The sequence below is a fragment of the Sciurus vulgaris genome (genome assembly GCF_902686455.1).
Source record: "Sciurus vulgaris genome assembly, chromosome: 5".
Lineage (NCBI taxonomy): Eukaryota > Metazoa > Chordata > Mammalia > Rodentia > Sciuridae > Sciurus > Sciurus vulgaris.
In genome coordinates, this window is record NC_136465.1 from 68,082,642 (window position 1) to 68,106,029 (window position 23,388).

The following is a 23,388-nucleotide window of genomic DNA, read 5'->3' on the forward strand; positions in this document are numbered from 1 at the left end:
TTGGTGTCTCTACTTTTTTCTTTTTCCCTTCTTGGCCCAAATAGCTGCCAGTTCAGCCAGGCATGGTGGAGCATGCCTGTAATTCCAGCAACTGTTGAGGCTGAGGCAGAAGGATTGCAAGCCTGAGACTAGTCTAAGCAATTTAGTGAAACCCTGTCTCAAATGAAAAAATAAAAAGGGCTATGGATGTAGCTCAGAGGTTGAGCACTCCTGGATTCAGTCCTCAGCACTGCAAAACCAAACTAAACCAAACCAAACCAAATAACTAACAGCTAGTTTCTGCAGCTACTGATCTCAGGAATTTGCCTCTTATGACAACTTCTCTTAGGCTCTCCCTCTGAAAACAAGCCTATTCAGGGACTCCCTGATCCAAAAATGCCTTATTGGCTGGGTTACAGCTCAACAACAGAATGCTTGCCTAGCATGTCCAAGGCCCTGGGTTCTAGTCCCAGCATGGCAAAACAAACAAAATAATAAAACCAAAGTGCCATGTAGAAATATTACATACAATGATTTTTTTTTTTTTTCCAAATGCTACCTATCAGACTGAAAATCCAATAGATCTATGAATAATTCCTGGAATATTTTCAGTAATGGAAGTTCGAAGTCTCAGATCTCACCCCTGTATTACGATTTAATGACCTATGGGGAAAGCCCAGTGTAAAAGTGAAACAAGTGCTTCTCATTCAAAAGACAATAACAATTTCAACACAGTGAGAACAGAGATCAAACTCTTTTTTGAGTATAGGGCCCCAACTAACTGCAAGGTCATCAGCCCAAGAAGCCAGCCCTTATAAATGGAGCCCACGAATCACAGTCTCTCGAATCTGACTGGTAGAAATCTGATTTCTGGTGCCTACTGGAGAGTTAATGAGTCAGAATCTCTGCGATAGTCTCTGGGAATTGATAATCTTCACAAACTTTCACGACCTTGATTTTGTACACAAAAGATTGAGAACCTCACACTTATTTTCTTTATATGCTAGGCAAGAAGAAAAAAGCTATTCCACCTTTTAAAAGTGTTTGACTTGATTGCCCAAGGCAGCTGATGGTACCCATGGTGCAGCACCAGCACCATGTCTTTTTGCACAGAATACACTGGCAGGGTGAGTTTCCTTCATTTCTTGCCAGTGAGAAAGACCTCCAGAAAGGGTGACAGGCCACCACGTGGATCCTCATCTGACCAATATACTATTGTTGGTGCAAATGCATTCATATCTGAAAATTTTGCTTGTAAGAAGGAATATGTAAGCCAGGCGTGGTGGCACACTCCTGTAATCCCAGTGGCTCAGGAGGCTGAAGAAGAAGAATCTCAAGTTCAAAGCCAGTCTCAGCAAAAGCAAGGCACTAAGCAACTCAGTAAGACTCTGTTTCTAAATAAAATATGAAATAGGGCTAGGGATGTGGCACAGTGGTGGAGTGCCCCTGAGTTCAATAACTGGCAAACACCTCCCACCCAGAAAAAAAGAAGGAACATATAGGGGTTGGAGGTATAGGTCAGTGGTAGAGTGCTTGCCTAGCATGCACAAGGCCCTGGGGTTAATCCTCAGCAAGGAAAAAAAAAGAAAACAAAGGAAAAAAAAAAAAAAAAGAAACAAAAAACAAAGAGCAAGAAAAGATGTCTCTTGCACATTATTCTTACATTGAGATTTTTACTGTTTTTTGTTTTCTTTTGGTGGTGCCAGGAATGGAATCCAGAGCCTTATTCATGCTAGGCAATGCTCAGCCATATCCTAAGCCTAAATATCAAGATTAGAGTAACAGAAAGTCATTTCTGTTCCTGTAGTTTGTGGCCCTCCTGGTGTAACAGAATTCCTTTGAAATTAAAAGCCCTACAATGCTTTTGCTTCCCAACATCCTGGTTACTTTTCTGGTGCTGAGAGTGGAAACTCAGAAGCTACCTCTTGGCCTGGGGAATGTCTCAAGGAAACTAAAACCCTGATGTATTTTCAACTATCACATTATTTTGAGACAGGGTCTCACTAGATTGCTTACAGTGTCATTAAGTGGCTGAGGCCAGCTTTAAACCTGTGATCCTCCTGCCTCAGCCTCCAAAACCACTGGGATTACACACATGGACCACTGCACCTGACTTGGAGTCCCCTTTTTAAAATTCAGTTTTACTTTTGGTTCTCATCTTAATCAATAGGAAGGGAAAAGCAATCAGAGAAACAAAGTTATGAGAATGACCTCAGCCTATCCTTAGTTGACTTGTCAGTGGAATTCATATTCAGATCAGTTCCATTTTCTCCACAGCAAATGCCTGCCAGTTTTGGGGACTTACTTCTGCAAACTGTCTCTTCACAAATTGCAAGGGCTTAGGAATTCATCCTGAGTAACTCGATAAAGTAATTACCCTAAGAACCTGGGTCCTTATGTTCTGAGTTTAGCTGCACATCATCATCAAGATATTTCAAGGTTAATAAACCTTTTTATATTATGATTTTTAAATTTTAGCACAACAAATAATATGCTCTTTTTCTTTGGTTTACAGTTATTTTGTGTGTGGGTGATTGCTTAAAGAGACACTGTGTAGAGCAGATGCTATCTTGAATTTTTCTTTAATAAAAGTTGACAAATTTTTAATTAACAGATGCTTCCAAGTTACCAATGAATCAACTTTTTTCTTTATTGAAAAAAATATATTTTTTTCTCTATTTACCTCTATTTCTTGTTTTTCAGGATTTGTACCTTCCTAACAACATTTTTCTCTCTCTCTAGATACATATACACATACATAACATACACACATATTTGCAGTTCTGGGAATCTAACCCAGAACTGCACTTTACCACTGATTTATATTCCCAGTCCCCCACTTTTTAAAAAATTTCAAGACAGGGTCTCATTAAGTTGCCCAAGGTGACCATGAACTTGTGATCCTTCTGCTTCCTCCTGAATCACTGGGATTTCAATCGTGCATCACCATGCCTGGCATTATTACTCTTATGTTTTTAAATGAAAACTACTGCATTTCTATTTCATTCTCATAGCAAATGAGAGATTAAATGGAAACAACTTTTTACAACTTTGATATATCATGTAATACTGGAATTCTTAAAACATTTTTTGCTTGCTTTTCGCTTTAGCAAAAGATTTGTATCCAAGAATACATAAAGATTCTTAAATTAGAAGGGAAAAAATAAAAAAAAATTAAAAATAAGCAAAAGAGTTGAATGGACTCATTGCAAAAGAAAATGTAAGAATGGTCAATAAAAACAGAAGAAAGTCTCAACATTATCAGAAAGGGGAGAAAGGAAAATTGAAACCATTGGTGAGATAATACTAACATACCCACTAGAGTAGCAAACGTAAAAAAAATCTGATAATACCAAGTGTTCACGAAGATGTGGAACAACTGGAAATTTTATGAGTTGCAAATGACTGTGAATTGGTACAACCATGTTAGGAAGCAATTTGCCAGTTTCTCATAGAGTTAAACATAAACTTATCACATGACTCAGCTATTTACCTCTAGATATTTACCCCAAAGAAGTAAAAATGCATGTTTTTTTAAAGATTTGTTCATACATGCTTATAGCAGTTTTATTCATAACAATAAAGAACTAGAAATTATCCAAATATTCATCAGTGGATGAATGGATGGTCAGCCTTCCATCACTATAACAAAGTACCCAAGATAATCAATTTTAAAGATGAAAGGTTTATTTTGGCTCACAGTTTTGGAGGTTCCAATTCATGATTGTTGATGCTGTCCTTTGGGTCTGTGGTGAGGCAGCACATCATGGTAGCAATTCATGGTGGAACAAAACCCCTCCCTCATGGCCAGAAAGGAAAGGAAAGTTAGTAGGGGACCAGGGTCTCACAATCTCCTTTAAGAGACAACTCTTAATGACCTCAGGACCTTCCACCCAACCCCATCTCTAGAGATTCTATCACCTCTCAATAGCACCATCCTGAGCACCAAACCTTTAACACATGGGTCTTTGAGGAACATTTAATATTCAAACTATGGAAATGAATTAACTGTCATATGCCCATACAAGGGAATACTACTTAGTGATAGAAAGTACAAACTACTTATGCCTGCAATCATATGCATGAAACTCAAAGACATTATGGTGAGTGAAAGAAGCCAGACACAAAAGAATACATATTGCATGATTCCATAGATCTGAAATGCTAGAAAAGGCAAAAATAATCTATAGTGGCAAAAAGAAGCCAGGAGTTGTGGTGCATGTCTATAATCCCAGCAGCTTGGGAGACTGAGGCAGGAGGATTGTAAGCTCAAGCCAGCCTCAGCAACTTAGTAAGGCCCTAAGTAACTTAGTGAGACCCTGTCTCTAAAGTATAACGAAGTGCTGGGATGTGGTTCAGTGGTTAACCATCCCTTGGTTCAATCCCTGATTCCAAGGGGGGAAAAAAAAAAAAAAGATTAGTGATTGCAGAAGCCAGGCTCAGAAGTGGAGTTGTCCACTACAAATGGGCATGCAGGTGCACCGTATTGTATGCAAAGCATACCTCAATAAAGCTGATCTTTATAAACTACAAAGGAAGTTCAGAGAAACCTCTGATACATATCCATGTATATATCAGCAAGTATTAATAAATGTAGACATTTTGTTATTTGCTTTATCTTTTTTCATATGGATGAAAAGAAATATTATAGGTAAAGGTGACATCTAAGTTTCTAGACTTATTCTCCACCCTTTTCCTTAGGCAAATACATTCATAAAGTTTGTGTATCCTTTTTGTCTATTAAAACATGCATTCTTAATATATAACAATGTATCCCAGTATTATGTATAATTATAATACAACAATAAATTAAAAAAAAAAAAAACTGCATTTGGCTAGGGGTTTAGCTCAGTGGTAGAGTGTTTTCCCAGTAAATGTGAGGTCATGAGTTCAATCCCCAGACAAAAAAACCTATGCAGAGCCTGGGAAAATGGCTCAGTTGGTAAGAGTGTTTGCCTCGGATGCATAAGGCCCTGGGTTAAGTACAAGGCCCTGGGTTTGATCCCCAGCACCACAACAAACAAAAACCATGTATTCAGAGATAGCCTCATTTTATTTGATGAGGATATCAAAGCTTAACAAGAGCAAATGCACAGGACATAGTTAAACAATGAGTCTATTGGCAGCACAGCCAGTAATGATATTCTGACTTCTGCTGTTTCCCCAGGGCTATGTTACCCAACCCATGTTTGAGGAGTTACTAATGTAATTTATGTAATTATGAGAGTGTTTATATTGCTCTTTATTCTCAGTTTGAAACATGACTGCAGCTTGGCACAAATGAGAACTTAGTGTGTTATGAAGTTTCTACAAAAGCTTAGAACTCACTGCTTGTAAACTTTCAATCCAAGATTAATGTGGTGTTAAATAATATAACTCTTTGAAATCAGTGATGTGTTTAATCACAATTAAGATAGAATATATATATTTATATATTACCCTCTAATTTTACCATATAGATTACCAGACTGTTTTCATGGCAGCTAACACCATGGAATCCAAATTAGCTGACTGAATTCGACTGTTTTATATATATGTATATATGTATACATACACACATGTATGTATATGTATATGTATTATATGTGTCATGTATGTATATGACAATCACAGGAAATGATCTGACATTCTTTGCTCTTTCTTTTTGGTTTATTTGTTGTCCATCTTCTATATTGTCCACATTTTTTCTTTAGTTCTAATGTTTTTACACACACACACACACATATACACACACACACACCACACACAAACATAATTTTTTTTCTTCTGTTCCTGGGGATCAATTCTAGGGCCTGGAGCATAATAAGCAAACACTCTATTACTGAGCTACATCCCCAGTCTAATGTTTATAATTCGAAAGGTGACAGATCTTGGAGGAAAAACTAAAAGTTTAGGTTGGTTTTAAGTGTTTTTATAATAATGAAGCTGCTCATTTCCCTTTAAATTTTTTTTTTTTTTAAACTCACAGGTTTTTCAAATTTTGGTTTTCATTAGCAGAATTTTTTTTTTCTCAAAATAGCAATTGTTTGGGAAAAAAATGAAAATTAAAATACAATTATTTCTCTTTTTTATAGGAGAAGCAACAAAATCCAATTAAAAATCAAATTTAAATTCATAACAATGTCTATATTGTTTTGATTTGAAAACTGCACTTTTATTTGCTTGTCGCTTTAGATACATCTCAAATTCTCATTGGTTATTAGCTTACATATCATAATGGAGGTTAAATCTGTCCTTGAGAGCAAGTCTAGTGTCATCATGTCAGTAGTATTGTAGTGTCACTGAAGACACAACTGGATTATGAATGTTACTCACCCAGATACATCCTCTTTGTCAACATCTGGTAATTGCAGAGATGACTATATCAGACAAGCTGTGCCACAAGGCACTGCTGGGTCACTGGTGACTGGCATGGGGGAATGGTGGAAAGACATGTCTTTTGGTGCTGCAGAAGATGGACTCCACTCTCCCGTGGAGAAGCGTGACACCATAAAAATGGAGAGAATAGCAGTTCTCAAGAACTGTAGCTGATAATGGAGGATACAGAATTTTACTGAATTCCCCTTGATTTTTGGACACTTAACTAGAAGACCATGTATAAAGACTGGTAACTGAAGTATGGTCAGGGTGGGAGGCCTAAAATATCTACTTTGGAATGTTGACATTTAGGTAAGAGATAAAGGTAAAGTCAGCCATGGACATGGGACTTAGGGGAGTGCCTCTCAGGTCAGGGAGGGTGGCAATATCCTTGTTAGCTAAGAAGGTGTGAGTGTTTTGAAGAAATAATGTGGTTTGTTTCATCATTATAGGAGCATCAGGAATTGCCAGTAGTGACCTGGGAAGGGGATTAAGGTGACAGAGAACAAGGTGAGGTATAAAAAAATAAAAAAATTTTTTTGAAGCTCTTTCAGCTCAGGGGGACTATTTACTGCATAGAGTAAAGCCCCTTGTTTTCTTAAAGCAGACTCATTAAGAGGAAGGGATGCAGGAAAGCTTTGAGATCTTGAAGAATCTTTTTTGTGTGTCTTTTTTTTTTTTTTTTTCCCAATGGCTCTGTCAATTTTAGTGGACCCTGATTAAGCCTGAAAATCTTGTTTTTCTCCTTTGCTCCATGTGAATTAGAATAATGGGTCAAATGTATAATCCCCAAATGCCTGCATTCTGTTTTTGACAGGGTGTGGAAGTGTGAAATTATTTTCCTTGATTTAACCTCAAAGCTTTGTCTTTACCTGGAAACAGGGGAGTGAGTCATTATTGCTATGTCTTTCCTGAATTATATTATCCTAGGAAAGGATAACTTACATTTCCAATGTAAACGATCCTTTGAAGAGAATTAGTTCCTTTAAATTTAGTTCCTCTAATTTTATTTCTACTAATTTTACCTCTTTCAAGCTTAAGTGAGTGGGCATTAAGGCCATCTTAGTCATGCTTTGTGATTTTAGTAACTTTACTTCTTAAAATTTACATTCAGGCTAAAGAGTTCTCTCTTTCTCCCTCTCTCTCTCTCTTTCCTTATATGTCAGACTCCAGCTTCTTGAATGTGAGTCCATAAAGCTCTTTTCAGCATCCTTTGTTTTCCCTGTTGTGATCCAACAGGAAGGACAATAAGCTGTGGGCATTGGCTTGCTCTAAAGCTCATGGATTTCCTTTACCAATATTAAGAGTTTTGATAGTGAGGCATTTATTTACTCCTAAAGAGTGTGAAAAATTCCTCCTACAACTAAATGTAAGGAAACTATTTTTATCTGCAAACCAACTCTTGTACTTCATTTTCTTACAGAACATGTACCTACACCTCTTCCTGATTTCAAAGAAGTTAGAGCTCAATTTAAAGATAACTTGTGGGAGGCTGAGGCAGGAGTATTGTAAGTATGAGATCAGCCTCAAAAATTTGCAAGGCCCTAAGCAACTTAGTGAGACCCTGTCTCAAAATAAAAATAAAAACTGGGGATGTAACTCAGTGGTTAAACATCTGGGTTCAATCTCCAGTACAAAACAAAAACTTAATTGTAGAAAATCACTTGTCATAAGCATGCGCTTATTAACAAAGAGGAAGCATGTTTGTATCTTTCCACCATGTCAGAATTCACTGAATAGCAATAAATTCACAGGCTACATCACTTTTTTTTTTTTTTTTTTTTGCAGTGCTGGGGATTGAACCCAGGGCCTTGTGCTACTCTACCAACTGAGCTATCTTCCCAGTCCTTATGCCACTTTAATGGTAGTTCACTGAGTGCTTGTGGCTCACCACATTCTCATAAGCTGGGAAATCACAGGTTCTTTTACTCCAATCTTAATTTCTAATAACACTCAAGTCACACATACTTCACAATGATACATAAAAAGGTCACAAAAAGACTAAAAAAGGGTTAAAGCAAGCTTCAGGTTTACAGGATGCTGTGCCAAGAGCACAGGCAGACATGAATGCAGAGTCAAAGAGTTACTGTAGGTGGTCAGATGAGGATTTTAATGAACTAACCAGAGCAGAGTTGTCATAGCAGAGGGTCTAGAAGGACAGCAGTTTCAGTTTTAGGGTGTCGGCTCCAGGTGTCAGCTTGGAGTGGGCCATGTGTAGTCATCATAGGCAGGAGAAACCACACTTTGCTAAATAAAGCCTGATGGGAACAGGAAATCAGAGGTTCATCGCTGTGGTAATTTCCCTGGGCAAGGTACTTGATGAGAAATCATACGATGGGGGTCAAGGTGCTGCCATATCCAGTCTTGGACACACTTCCTTTTATTGGGTCTTGAGTGAGGGGTTCTCATCTGGTGAGGTTAATAAGCTCCTGTGTCTGGTGTTCCTAATATGATCTGGGATGTCTACATGTCCAGGTACTCCTTGATTTAGTTTGGTAAGTTGGTACATTTATTTATCAATTTGTGCCTTATGGTTGTGCCCGGTAGATGGGAATAGTTGTTTACTTGTACAAACAAGGTGTGGAGTCATTGTATCTTGGCACTTGTATTCAAAATGGAGTAACTGATGGTAAACTAATGCTTTACAAAATGGGAGTAACTCAGGGTTAGGCACATCCTAAAAACTGCTGTTCTATACATCAAAGAGTGATTCAGAGCAGGGCACGGCCTGCTCTCCACATTAAATGGACACGGACACATACTACTTGATTAGTTTCTGATTGACAATTACATAAAAACCATTAAAAATCATTTTATAAATTTTGAGTGGGTTCATAAATATATAGGTAAGAAGAACTAGGGCATAAGTCATTATATGTTAATAAAGTAATGAAAGATAGACGCTACTGTTTGGGCCAAGAGTTGACTAACCCTTTCGGAATTCGGAAACCTTCCAAAGACGACGCCTAGCTTATACTGTTCACTGACACAAACACGTTCCAGCCCAAATCCAAGGTGTGTATCCTGTAACCATAGAGACAGAGAAAAGCGCCTGAGAGCTGGGATGGCCCTTGCTCCTCTGCTCTAAACTGCTTCCCTTTGCCGTGACAGGAAAAAATTAAGAGTCGTGTATATGCTGATGGAGCGCTCTTTCCTCGATCCCTTGACGCCCAGCACTGTTTACATTGAGTTCCTGATCGAACCACAACTCCCAAGATGCACTGAGGTTTTAGAGCGGTCAGAGGGGCAGCTTCCGGTTTAGGCCAGCGCGGCTGCGCACGGGGTGTGGCCTTATTGGCTCGAACCTCCTCGTGCGATGTGCGTCACGGCGACGTGCGGTCGTGGGGGCGGAGAGACGCGGCGGCGGCGGTCGCGGCGGCGCGAGCACGATCTCAGACGCGGTATCGCGGCGGCGGCAGTGGCGGTGGCTACACCGGGTCGGGCCCCCTCCCTCCTCCGTTCCCCCCTCCTTCCCCTTCCCCTCAGCAGTGGTTCACGAGGAGTCCAAGACGTGCGGTGAGGCGGCGACTACCTCCGGTGAGCCTCTCTGGAGTGCGAGTGCCGTTTCCCGGGCGCTGAGGGAGAGCTCCCGGTCGGGGAGGAGGTGAGGGCTGAGGGGGCAAGTGTGCCCGGCGCGGGCCGGAGGGCGCGCGGGGCTCCCAGCCTTCAACTTGGACCCCTAGCTGTGACCTCTGCCCTAACCAGCTTGCGGTGGCCCGAGGGGCGATCGTGAGGGGCCTGGGTCTGCTGTCCTTGCAACTGCGGTCACAGTTGCCCGGCTTGCCCCTCCAGACAAATGGTCATAAACCCCTAGCCCCCTGAGCTGTAGTCGCCTTTGGATGCAGTTGCTGTTCTATACTGCCCGCGAAAAGAATCTGCTAGCTCTCCTTTCATTAGCGTGTCTTTTGTCACTTCTAGGAATTTCTTTGGTGGCGGGCTTAGCATGGGTTTTCTCCGCATTACTTTTACCCTGACTAGAGTAAGAAGATTTTTTTTTTTTTTTTTTTTTTTTCTAAATCTTTTCTTAGATGGCGCTTCAGGACGCCTACTTGGAATAGTACCTCGGATCCTGTTCTCCCAAATTTCCCTTTGGTTTATCTGTCAATGTTAGCTTCTTTCGAAATTGCTCATAATAGGGTTATAAATAAGTTTCTATGGTGCTGTTGAAAAAGTTTGAGTTGGAAACATACTTTTTTGTTTTTCTTTTCTTCTCCTGGCTTTTAACCTTGATTTAAACTTTGGACTCTGGAGTTTGACAACTTCATGAGGTAGTACAATAGCGAATTTTGGTAAAAAGATTACATGTCCAACTGGGATTTTGTAGGGTGCAGTGTTTCTTTGCAGGTTCTTGGGTTTTCTTTCTTTTTTAGTAGAATGATCTTTTGGTCTTTAAATTTTTGGACTTTGGATTTCTCACCCTTTTATCCCCACTATAATCTTCCCAAAACAGACTTCCCATCCCCACCTTCCTGAAGAAAGCGCTTAAAGACGCCAAGAAATCTGTCATAATATTTAAAATTATTTGATGAGAAAACTTTGCCCAGTGAAATATTAAATACCTTTAAACTCAAAGCTTTGTTTATTTGAAAGTACTAGGAATTGAACTCAGGACCCTCAAACGATAAGAAATCCACTCTATTACCTGAGCAGCACCTCTAACCCTTTCTGTTTTTTTTTATTTTGAGACCAAGAGTCTTGCAAAGTTTCTTTGATTGTCCTTGAGTTGTGATCCTCCAGCCTCAGACCCCCAAGTACCTAGGGTCCTCAGCATGGGTCACTGTTGCTGCTACAAGCTTCATTTTTTGAGGGGAAATTATAAACCTTGTCAGATCTGAAGTTCTAAATGTTCTTTTATATCTAAGGCCACCTTAATTTGTCCTTTCACCGTCCTTTAACTCTTACACTCATTCCCTAGATGTTTTCATTCTTACAGATTTGTTAGAGTGCTGATAGTGATGATCTTTAAAATTATTTTATCAGAAATTGAGAATTCCATAGTGGTGGCAGTGGTGGTGAATTAAGAAATTTGAAAAAAATTTCAAATTAAATATGAAAGACATCTTTGTTTTAGCTTCTATTTGTAACTGCTTAACCACAAATATATAGTTCTACCTATACTTTTGACTACATAACAGATTACATTTTCTTCCTGGTATTAGAAATGAGATTAAAATTTCCAGAATGTAAAAAGATTTTTGAGCCCTAGCCTAATTTTATGAATTAGTAAATGCATTTGTTATTTTCCATTAATAGTATTGAACCCAGGGACATTCTACTACTGAACTACATTCCCAGCCCTTTTTATTTTTTACTTTAAGACAGGGTCTTGCTTAGTTGCTGAGGGTAATCTCTAACATGTGATCCTTTTTGCCTCAGCCTCCCAAGTTGCTGGGAATGTTTTATTTATTTTAGAGGTTGGCCAGTTTTATATTTTGCAGGCTAATTCCTGCATGCCGCCTCTTTAGGTAAATAAAGATTTGTTTTGGAACTAACCATATCCAGTTGTTTAGGTATTATTGTGGTTGCTCTTGTGGTTGTGACAGAGAGCCATATGACCTACAAGGCTGAAATACTTTAATATCTGGCATTTAGTAGAAAAAACTTGCCAAACTGTAAAAATGATGCTTATTCAGTGTAGAAAATTAAAATAACTCAGGAGTATAAAGGTGGAAGTAAAAATTATTTGGAGTGGTTTTTTTTTGGTATTATTATCCTTACAGTATCTCTTGCTGATTTTTACATAAGTGGGCTCATATTGTTAAATGTTTGGTTTTTAATGTGCTTTTTTTAAAAAAGACATCTTAAGATTATTTCTATTTGGCCTTTGAATGCTTTTGTATTTTCAGCACTGAAGGTTTTTGCTAGAAAGTGTCTTCAGGAATCAGGTTTTCCTCATCTCTTTTACCAGTCAAGATATAAAAAGAAGACTCAGGGATAATAATGCTTGCTGATGATAATGATTAACATTTGTTGAGCACTTATTATGTACCAGTTTTCTACCAATTTACATGTATTGTCATTTAATTTTCTTAACAGCTTTGTGAGGACATGTGATTATTCCTTATTCAGGTGAGAAAACTGAGGCAATGGAGAATTTAAGTGTGGAAGTTTATTGTGGAAGTTTATCAGCTAAGTAAATCATGGAGCTGAAATTTGAATCTATGTAGTCTGGTTCAGAACCCATGCTCTTAATAAGCTACAGAGCTTCTCTTTATATTAGTGCTCAATGTAGAAAGTTTAGTGCTGAGGGCTATGTTCTTTGTAGGTAACCATTGAAAGCATATGTAGATTTTTCTAGCTCTGTTTGTCTGCATATACAGTTGTTTGTTGGCAAATCTGTCTCCATATGTGAAATTTAAAGAAATTTATATATTTTTTAGACCAGTTTTAGATTTATAGAAATTTGAGCTGAGAGTGGAAAGTCCTATATTCCCTCTCTTCCTCTGTTAACATTTTACATTACTGTGGCATGTGCATTTCAGTTTAAACCAATACCAATCCATTCTTATTAATTAGTCCGTAGTTTATATCATGACTCACTTTTACTGTTGCAGAGTTTTTTTTTTTCAAAAATAAGATTAAACCGGTCATTGTTCAGCAGTGTTTTTTTCAAAATATAGTGCTTCCAGACTATTATTATTTTGAGGTACTGAGGATTGAACCCAGAACTTTGCACATTGCTAGGCAAGCTCTCTGTCACTGAGCTACGTACCCACCCGTTCATTTTATTTTGAGATAGGGTCTTGCCAAGGTGTGCAGGTTGCCTTGAATTTGGTTGGGATCCTTCTTCCTCAGTCTCCCAAGTAACTGGGATTGTAGGTGTGTACCACTGTGCCTGGCTACTCCTGGACTTTTTTTTTTTTTTTTTTTTTTTTTTTTTTTTTTGGTACTTGGGGTTTGAACCCAGAGGCACTTTACCACTGAGCTACATCCCCAGACTTTTTATTTTTTATTTTGAGACAGGATCTTGGTGAGTTGCTAAGTTGCTGAGGCTGGCTTTCAACTTGTGATCCTTCTGCCTCAGCTTCCCAGGTTGGTGGGATTATAGACATGTGCCACCATGCCCAGCTTCCTCCTGGATTTCTTAATGTAAACATTCTTGACTCAGTAGTATTCGGATTAATGACAAATTTGCATTTTCTTTGGAATGGAAAACTTGTTTGGAAGTTACTTTTTCTCTTTTTAAAAATTACATTATAGTGCCAGTTGTTTTTCTTCAAAGGGATGTGCTTTTTTTTGTACTAGGCATTGAACCCAGGGGAACTTAACCACTGAGTCATATCCCCAGTCCTTTTTAATTTTTTAATGTGTAAAATTTTAAGACAGGGTCTTAACTATGTTGCTGGAGTGGACCTTAAACTTGCAATCCTGTTGCCTCAGCCTCAGATTAAAGGTGTGTGTCACCACATCCAGGAGGATGCTTATCATTTGACCTAACATTTTGTTTATACCACATCATCATTAAGGAACCTTTTTTTTTTTTTTTTTTGGTCTTTATTTTCTGGATTTGGAAAATGGGTTCATTTGATTTTCTTGCTCATTAGATTCATCATTCCAGCATTTCAGTTGCTGGTCTTTAATTCTTGTCAGACTTTGGCTTTAAAAAAAACTTGTTTTGAGACAGGGTTTCAATATGTTACCCAGACTGGCATCAAACTCCTGGGCTCAATCCTCCTGCCTCAGCTTCCCAAGTAGCTGGGATTATAGGTGTGTGCCCCAGATTTTGACCATAGGTTCCAAGAAGTAATTTGGTCTTCATCATTATCTTTACAATGTATTTCCATTTTTGGACTTTCCCTGGGGTCAGTAGTGAATTTTTTCCTCATTTGGGCTGTGTAGATTTTCTGAAAGTCATTCTGCAGCTTTGGTGCTCTGCTTATGAACATGCCATTCAACTTCTTGGAGATTTCTTGCTATTCTTCCCTGAAATAGTAGTGTACGTTAACCCATTTACTATCAGCATCTTCCTCACTGAGGCTAGTGTTTCTCCATCCATTTCTATTGTTTTTGGCTTTCTCCTCTTTCTCAACTTTCAGAATTTACATTCATTCCTGGAATGTAATCTTTGGTATCTAATTCTCCATATTCTTGCACTTTTGGTTTTATTGAGGCCTCTGTGGGTTTACCCTGAAATTTTTTATGCAACATCAGAGGATTTGAAAGAGTAGACTCAGAGTTCATCAGACATCATCACTTTCTTATCTTTGTGTTTTTTATTGGACCAGGTCTTAAGGAAGCTTTTCCAGTCATGACTAGAGGCCATTGAGTTATCTTTTTTATAGCATTGGTTCCTACTATTATGACCTCCCCAGAATGGCTGGTTATAGTTATAAGCAATGACTGAATGATCTGTGAGACTACTGGGTGATAAGATTCTTTTTTCAGTGAACAAAGATTTTTGTTACTTTGGTGTGCTTGTAGAACTTTTGCCCAAATGATAGATGGAAAACGTGAATTTCTACCAATTTGGAGATAAGGTTCTCAAGCATTGTCTTCATTTCCTATTTCTTTTCTAGCTGCTTCAGTGTCTTGTGCAAACCTTTGGGGATCATGAATCAAGCAAATAGCTGAAAGTTAAACACCTGGATTTTTATCTTTTTTGTTTGTTTGGCATTTTCTTCTTCTTTTTTAGTATTGGGGATTGAACCCTGGGATGCTCTACTGAGCTACTTCCCCAGTCTTTTTATTTTTCATTTTGAGACGGTTTTGCCAAGTTGAGGGCTGTCCTTGAACTTGTCATCCTCCTGCCTCAGCCTCCCAAATTCCTGGGATTACAGGTGTGTACCACCATGCTCAGCTTTTAAAGGAGCTTTGTTTTTGTGTTTTTGGTATGGGGGAATGAAGCCATGGATACTTCACAGGGCCGGGGCTTTCTTGGAAACTGAGGCAGTGTGAAGGCTCCCCTTAAAACCCTGATTCTTTTTTTTTTATTTGTTCTTTTTACTTATACATGGTAGAATGTATTTTGACATCATACGTACCAAACCCTGATTCTTGTGATTGAGTCAGAAAAATTTCACACAAGTTGCTCAATTACAGCCATGAGTTTGTTAGAAGGATTAGGGAGGGAGAAAGGGGACACTTTTAAGGGATAGAGTGGATCCTCTCAGAGAGGAGAGACAGTGCACATACACTCTCCTACCTCCAGTTTTATTGGGAGTACAGGGAAGTTTCCAGAGTCTTGCCCAGGTCCATATCTTGCCTTTTATTTATTTTTTTTCTAAATAAGTTTGGGGGAAATTTTGTTTGTTTATTTATTTATTGGTACTGGGGATTGAATTCAGGGACACTTTACCACTGAGCTACATTCCCAGCTTTTTTCATTTTTTTTTTTAAATTTTGAGACAGGGCCTTGATAAGTTGCTGAGGCTGGTCTTGAACTTGGAATCCTCCTGCCTCAGTGTTTGGTGTTGCTGGGATTGTAGGTATGTACCACTGTGCCCAGCTTACCTCTTGACTTTTGACTGACAGCAGGGTGACCTCAGACTTTCAAGTCCACTCTGCCATGACCACTGTAGGTCACTTTGGCCCATGCTGACCTGTTCTAATTGGAACCTGTTCTTACAGACTTTGTGGTTAGGGTTAATTATCATTATCTCCCTGAGTTCTGAGATCTGGTCTGTGAAAAGGTCAGAAAGCCCCCATGCTTCAGGGTAGCTTGTGTTCCTATCAGCATTTCCGGCCTGTATTTCTCCTGCAGATAACAGGTAGTTTGCTGAAGAATGCAACATACTCTGTCCACTTAAGCAAAGCAGGACTGCAGGTAAATTGCTTTTTAAAAGTAAAAGCATGTGGGGGTCAGCACATTGGGATCAATTTATAGATTTATTCCTTTAATGTCATGTTCCCACCACTCACGTCTGTCTGTCCCCTATTACTTCTTCTGAGTAGTATCCCCATCCCTTTTTATTTAAAATTTTTTTGAGGGGGCTAGGGAGATAGCTCAGTTGGTAGAGTGCTTGCCTGATAAGCACAAGGCCCTGGATTCGATCCCCAGCACACCCCCTGCCCCCCAAAAAAAATTTTTTTTTGAGATAGGATCTCACTGAGTTGCCCAGGATAACCTGGAATTTGCGATTTTCTTGCCTCAGTCATCCAAGCCACTGGGATTACAGGTGTATGCCACTACACACCCAATTCTTTGGCAGTTTCATACCTTTTTAATCCTTTGTGTTTGGCATCGCTCTTCTCAGTGGCATCTTACGTTAGTAGTTCTCTTCCTGTTAGCTTTTATCCTCAGATTCTTTTTTCTCCCAGTACTGGGGATTAAGTCCCGGGGCATTCTATCACTGAGCTATATCCCCAGGTCTTTTTATGTGACAGTGTCTAGTTAAGTTACCCAGGCTGTCCTTGAACTTGTGGTCCTTCTGCTTCAGAGTCACCAGTGGCTAGGATTGCAAGGGTGTGCCACCAGGTCTGGCTATCCTCAGGTTCTGAGGCTGTGTTCTGTTGGTTCTTTTTTATCTTATCCTAGGAAGAATATCAAGGCACAACCAGTATCTTGGTGACCTTACAGAAACATGCAGTTGTGATGACAGTTTTGTCATTGTTCCAGATGTGTCTTCTGTAGAGGTCAGCCATTGCATCCAAAGATATCTTAGTTGCACAGTTGCATTACTGTCTTGACATGGCATACATGAAATTCTATGATATTCTGTAATTCTCTCTTGTGTTTTGCACTTACATTTTTCCCTTGCGTTGGGGATCCAGTGTATTTATATTCTTGATATTAGTGATATGAGTATGTAAAATGTCAGAAGCTTATGGCAAGAGAAATTCAAAGAGGAGCTCTTGCAAACTTGATGCATTGATGAAATTCTTATTTCTCAGTGAGATCATAGCTTTGCAAAATATTATTAGATGGTCTAGATTCAAGGCATGCTAATTGTAGGAAAGTATATACTTCAGCTCTTGAGGAAAGTTATCTGGATGTTCTGGGCAGCAGTGACCAGTCTGGGCCAGTATTATCAGTTTTTGTCTGTACTTTCCTGGGTTTATTTGGTTGTAATTTGAAAATCTCCATATCAGATTTGTAGAGAATATTATATTGTAGAAACACTTTAGTATAGGCCAGCAAATCTGCTTTATTAGACTCTAACTGCTGGAGGTTGCTGGGTGGCTAGTTTTTGTTTGTGCTGGACTTGTTGGTTGCCAACTGGGTATGCAGAGAGCACTTCTCAGAAAACTCACAACTCTGACACTTGCCAACACTTTTCAGTTGTGACATGGAGTTGTGCTTCTTTATGTGATCAGAAACAGCATTGGGGAGCTTGGCAGGTCGTAATATCTTGGCTCATAGTAATATGTTTTAAAAATTAATATTCACAGATAACTTTCCATGTCAGCAAATCTGCATATACTTTTTTTTTTTTTTTTAGTGTTTGTTTTGGTGGTACTGAGGATGGAATCCAGGGCCTTGTGCATGCTAAGCATGTATTTTACCACTGAGCTATATCCCCAGGCCCTACTCTCATCGTTGGGTTTTATTGAATGGATGTGCTATAATTTACTAGTGTTCTTATTGGATACCTAGATTGCTTAAATGTGTCTTATATTATCCTTATTCATTATAGATACAGTTATTGCTTGCTAATTCCTCTTTGTCATTTTCTAATAGTCTGATTATTGGATTGAAGAAAATACATGTTCATTTTGAAGTGTATTACTAGATGGCCACCCAAAAAGGTCATAGCTGTGTAAACTATCACTAGAAATGTGGATGATAACTAGTTTCTCCAGAACATTGCTAGGGTTTTTTTTTTTTTTTTTTTTTAAATCTTTATGTAATAGGCAGTCAAACATTTGTATCATATTCTAACTGGGAGATAGGCCCAAAGGGTATTCTTCCCCTGAGCTGCATCCTCAGCCCTTTTTAAAACTTTAATTTTGAGACAGGTCTTGCTAAATTGCCTAGGCTAACTGCAAACTTAAGATTTTCCTGCCTTAGCCTCCATAGTGGCTGGAATTACAGGATGTACCACCATACCTGGTTTCTCTCCTACCCCCTACCCCAAATATGAGGGATTGAACCCAGGGTTCAAACCCAGGGTGCTAAAGGTTTGGGCAATTGTGGGAATTTTTAACTGTGTTGGATATTGTTAGATTGTTCTCTAAAATCATACTATTTTGCATTTAAAAAAATGCACCAGAATATGAGATTTTTCTAGAACCTTGATTCATGTCATGATCAGATTTAAAAAAAAAAGTTTATAAATCACATGAGTGTGAAATGGTATTGTATTATCTTAACTTTTATTTTTCTTGATTATGAAATTGAGCTGTTTTCAAATGTTGTGTGACTATTCAGTTTTCTGTTTTTCCAATTGGCTGCTCTTTTATTAGCCAGTTGGGTTGTCCCAAATTGATTTTAATTTATTACATATTCTGATTATGTCTATTAATTGAATTGCAGATATCTTCGTTTAGTCTGTGGCTTATTAACTTTTTATGTGGTTTATTTTGTTGAATAGAAATGATTATCAGATTTATCTCTTTTTCTTTATTGGTTTGTATCTTTTGTGTTTTGTTCATTTACTTTTAGTTTTATTTTTTTGGTACTGGGGATTGAACCCAAGGGCGCTTAACCACTGAGCTGCATCCCCAGCCCTTTTCTTTTTTATTTTGAGACAAGGTCTCACCAAGTTGCTTAGGGCCTCAATAAGTTGCTGAGACTGACTGTGAACTTGACGATCATCTCTCTCTCTCTCTCTCTCTCAGTCTCCCAGGTTGCTGGAATTACAGGTGCATTTTTGTGTTTTATTTAAGATATCTTTTTCAAATTCCATTGTCACTATGTTTCTCCCATATGTTTAAAGGAAGTTTTAGAAGTTTGTTTTTTATATTTAGGTATTGAGTCTGCTTGAAAAAATTTTCCTTTGATATGTAATGTGAGGTAGGGATCTAATCTGATTTTATATGCATATCCAATTAACCACTGCATGTTAACAGATTGTTTTAAATATTTGAAATTCTTTTAAGCAGGGGCATGGTTTCTTATTCAGCACAGTTAATAGCTTTTTTTTTGTCTTTCACCAAGCTGCTTCACATGTTCAAGTAGTGACCTTTGGGTTAGAAAATGTGATTGGTGGATTACCTGATCCAGAAATAGAACCTAGAGGAGTAAATAAATACAGAGCATGTTTTGTATATCTCATCCAAGTATCATTTCTCTTAACTACTCTTTTAAAAAAGAAAGTTGCGAATAGTGTTGAGGTTACTTTGATGAGGAAAGCTTGGTGTTACTAGGCCTTGGAAACTAGGTAAGCAGTTGGTCAGTTTAAATCTTGATCTAAAACTTGCATGTATTTAGTCATTCAGTGCTGTTATCACATGTAAATTATGAAGTTTGTGGCTATAAATATTGATTTTTAGGTTAATTGAGTCTTAATTTTCTGAGGTTTGATAGGAAGCACTATAAATAAGTTTGGGACCAGGGATGTAGCTCAATGGTAAAGCATTTGTCTAGCATACCCAAGGTCCTGGGTTTGAGCCCTAGCACCATGCACACACACAAAAATAAACCAAAAATAATTTAAATAACTTAGTTTAAGAATGAAAACTGGGCTGGAGTTGTAGCTTGGTGGTTGAGCGCTTGCTTGCCTGGCCTGTGTGAGGCACTGAGTTCTATCCTTAGCACCACATATAAATAAATAAAATAAAATAAAAGCATAGTGTGTATTTACATAGTGTGTAAATTAAAATATATTTTTTTTTAAAAAAAGAATGAAGGACTGGGGTTATAGCTCAGTAGGTAGAGTGCTTGCCTTGCATGCACAAGGCCCTGGGTTCAATCCCCAGCACCATTTAAAACAAAAAAGAAATGAAAACTATTTTTTACATTTAGAGTTGTTTTTTTTTTTTTTTCCTTAAAATTTTAATCTGAGAAGAATTGCTGAGGCCTGCAGATAACTAGTTATATATTCTGGGTTTTTCTTTTTTCAGAAGGCCTTGTGATTTAGTGGAATTGAGCATATTGAGAAAAGTTGTAGATACAAGTTTTATTTTTAGATCTGTCTTGTAATATAGAGTCAGTGGTAACTAACTGCTTACTTGGATTCTCCATCTACGGCATTATTAAAAAAATGAAATGGACTTGCATTCTTGAGAATACTATGTGAGATGAAATTGGGCCCTGAATGATTATTGTTTACTAATGGGAGGAATAGAGTTTTTGATTTTGCCCCAAAGGTTGACTGTAACCAAGTATTTGACCTACACAGATTTTGTTTCTGAAATAGTTGAACAGTGGGTTATGTGGTATTATAGTACAGATGATTTATGCAAGGAAGTCTTTGCGTATTTTACATATTTTGGTTCAAAGTAAATAAGTGGTAACTTATTTATTTTTGTTTTTTTCAAGATTTCCCTGAAATCCTAATATTCAGGACTGTTGTTCCTTTGTGTATTTTGCATTTTGTATGCTAACTTTCTTTCAGAAGCAATATTCAGTCACTATATATATCTTGGGAGATGGGAATGACCTTGTAATATGGCTCTAGAAGTTGTACACTCTGCTCTTAAAACAGTGTTTTTTGTTTGTTTGTTTGTTTGTTTTAAAGTCCTGACTGTAACTATTGACTGTAATGCACTCTGCCTTTAATGAAGGCTACTGTAAGATGATGTAAAAGTATGAACTTTGGAGTTACACAGACAGATTTTAATTCAGGCTCTTTCACTTAAGTTTGTGTGTTTTTGATGAATTACTTAATTTCTGTATGTCTCAGTTTCTCCATCTATAAAATGATACTCCATTTCATAAGAATTGCTGGGGGAATAAAATGTGATGGTGGATGAAGGGTCAGTTACTTGGCCTAGTTCAGAATTGGCTTCAGGAAGTGTGAAGTGTAGCATTTTACCTTCTTCTTAAGAGATAACATCATGATCTAGGAAGAATGGAACACTTACCTTTATGGGAAACAGTATTGTATAATGGAGAGGATTTACACTGGGTCACTCCTTGCTTCTTTATTTTGTCTTGTGTAACCTTGAGGAAATTATCTGGACAGTCTCTCCCTCAATTTCTCAGTTGTAAGTATGTAGTTGTACCTATGTAGCAGGCAGGGTTTTTAAGATTAAATGAGAATATATATAAAACCTCATTTTATCTAGCACAAGATGTCCTATAAGTTTTCATGGTAATAGGCAATAATATTATGCTTCTGAAGTAGGTCACCAGAAGGGCTTTTGTTTGGAGAAATCAAAATTATTTATTTAGTCTGTGTTTACTTTATAAGACAAAAATTAGGGAGCAATCATTCATTGAAGGAAGACTGTTAGGAGGCTGTTGTTACTTGTTCAAAATACAGATGTTATGGTTGTTCAGTTCATATAGATTTGTAGTTTCCTCAAATTTTCTGTAATCTGAAATTATGTAAATAAACTTCACCTTTTAAATTTGGCATTTAAAATCAGCTTTATTGAAGAATAATTTAACATAATAACATATACTCATTTTAATGTGTAGATGGATTTTGATAATGTATACATTCCAGATAATTTTCACCTCAGTCAAGCTACAAAATTTCCATCATTTCTAGAAGCTCCTTTGTGTCCCTTATAGTCATTCTGTTTTTCCTCCCCTCATGTCTGGCCCATTGAAACCATTGCTTGGTACAGAGTAGTTTGTCTCTCAGAATTTCATATAAATAGAATCATGCCCTGCATATTCTTTAATGTCTGGCTGTTACTCAGCACCATATTTTTGAGATTCATTAGTGTTACTTAAATGCACCAGTTTAATTTTTAATTGCTGAGTAATGTTTCACTATGGTATGTCTGTACCACTGCTAATTTACCTGATGATCGGGTTTCCTGGTGATTTGGCTATTATAATTAAAGCTGCTGTCAGCATTCATGTGCAAATCTGTAGATTTAGGTGTGTAATTCCCTTGGGTATACTGAGGAGTAGGATAGCTGAGTCATGTTATATGTCAGTTTCTTAAACAGTTGAAGTTTTTCAAAATAGTTGTTCTCTCTTCCCATCATAAAAATATTAGTTCTTATGAGTGTTTTTTTTTTTTTTTTTTTTTTTTTTTGGCAGTGCTGGGGATCAAACCCAGGGCCCTGTGCTTGCACGGCAAGCACTTTATCAACTGAGCTATCTTCCCAGCCCTGGTGTTATATTTTTAACTTTAGTTATTTCAGTGTGAAGTGGTATCTCATTGTGGTTTTAATTTGCAATTTTCTGTTGGCTAATGATGTTGAACATTTTGTGTGCTTACAGGACATTTCTATACCACCTCCCGCCCCTTATTTTTTTTTGTACTGGGGATTGAACTCAGGGACACTTGACCACTGAGCTGCATCTCCAGCTATATTTTGTATTTTATTTAGAGACGGGGTCTCAGAGAGTTGCTTAGTGCCTCACTTTTGTTGAGACTGGCTTTGAACTTGAGATCCTCCTATCTCAGACTCCCTAGCCGCTGGGATTACAGGCGGAAGCCACCATGCCCAGCTCCTGATATACCCTTTTATTAGGTGAAGTGCATGTCCAGTTTTTGCATCCATATTAAAAATTAAGTTGTTTTCTTATTAATGAGTGGCAAAACTTCTTTATAAATTCTAGTCACTTTGTCGTGAATTTTGAATGTAATCTTTAACGGGTTGTCTTGCCCATTAGGTGATTTGCCTATGCCTTTCACCTTAAGAGTCTTTAGATTAACAGACATTTCTCAATTTTGTTGAGGCCAATTTATCTGCCCCCTTTTGTGGTTAGTGCTTTTTGTGTTCTAATAAGTACTTAGTGCTCCAAGGTTGTAAAGATTTTTGCTTGTATTTATTTTGGTTGGAAATCCTATAGTTTTCAGTGCATTCAGTTCTGTGATCTATTTCAAGTTCATTTTTGGGTTAAATGTAAGTTAAAAGGCCAGATTCTTCCCTAACTTACCAATTCCATGTGAATATCCAGCTAGGCTCTTTTTGGTAAAAAGACCATCCTCTTCTCTTTGAATTTCTTAGGCACCTTTGTCAACAATCAATTGCCCATTTATGAATGGGTCCTTTTCTGGACTCTGTTATATTGCATATCTACTTATGTCAGTACTACCCTTTTGG

General features: G+C 37.9%; 1 protein-coding gene across 4 annotated transcripts in view; it reads left to right on the forward strand.

The window, feature by feature from the left end:
• Positions 1-9,686: 9,686 nt before the first annotated feature.
• ADIPOR2 (adiponectin receptor 2) overlaps positions 9,687-23,388 on the forward strand; it is a 77,259-nt gene continuing 63,557 nt past the window's right edge. The window contains exon 1 of one of the 4 annotated variants that reach the window (XM_079140338.1): positions 9,687-9,940. The gene's annotated coding sequence lies outside the window, so the exon portion shown is untranslated. Of the gene's footprint in view, positions 9,941-15,741; positions 15,762-18,830; positions 19,596-23,388 lie in introns of those variants that run through there. The other 3 variants (XM_079140337.1, XM_079140340.1, XM_079140339.1) reach the window with 3 other exon arrangements.